Consider the following 884-nt stretch of genomic DNA (forward strand, 5'->3'; position numbering starts at 1 on the left):
CACTAAGCTAGCAGCCGCGGCGCTGACGTGTCACCACCCGCGGCATTCTACTAGTGTAGTAGCCAGGCGCGCTGTGTCCACTATCCTAGTAGCCGTGGAGCTGACGTGTCACCACCCGCGGCATTCTACTAGTGTAGTAGCCAGGCGCGCTGTGTCAACTAAGCTAGCAGCCGCGGCGCTGACGTGTCACCACCCGCGGCATTCTACTAGTGTAGTAGCCAGGCGCGCTGTGTCCACTATCCTAGTAGCCGTGGAGCTGACGTGTCACAACCCGCAGCATTCTACTAGTGCAGTAGCCAGGCGCGCTGTGTCCACTAAGCTAGCAGCCGCGGCGCTGACGTGTCACCACCCGCAGCATTCTACTAGTGCAGTAGCCAGGCGCGCTATGTCCACTAAGCTAGCAGCCGCGGCGCTGACGTGTCACCACCCGCGGCATTCTACTAGTGTAGTAGCCAGGCGCGCTGTGTCCACTATCCTAGTAGCCGCGGCGCTCACATGCCACCACCCGCGGCATTCTACTAGTGTAGTAGCCAGGCGCGCTGTGTCCACTATCCTAGTACCGCGGCGCTGACGTGTCACCACCCGCGGCATTCTACTAGTGTAGTAGCCAGGCGCGCTGTGTCCACTATCCTAGTAGCCGTGGAGCTGAGGTGTCACCACCCGCGGCATTCTACTAGTGCAGTAGCCAGGCATGCTATGTCCACTATCCTAGTACCGCGGCGCTGACGTGTCACCACCCGCGGCATTCTACTAGTGCAGTAGCCAGGCGCAGTGTGTCCAGTAAGGTAGTAGCCGCGGCGCTCACATGCCACCACCCGCAGCATTCATAGGGAATGTTTAGACAGCTCCTGTGCCGCTGTGGTGCCACTCCATATAAGCACGGA

This window comes from Volvox carteri (assembly GCF_000143455.1).
Source record: "Volvox carteri f. nagariensis unplaced genomic scaffold VOLCAscaffold_8, whole genome shotgun sequence".
Lineage (NCBI taxonomy): Eukaryota > Viridiplantae > Chlorophyta > Chlorophyceae > Chlamydomonadales > Volvocaceae > Volvox > Volvox carteri.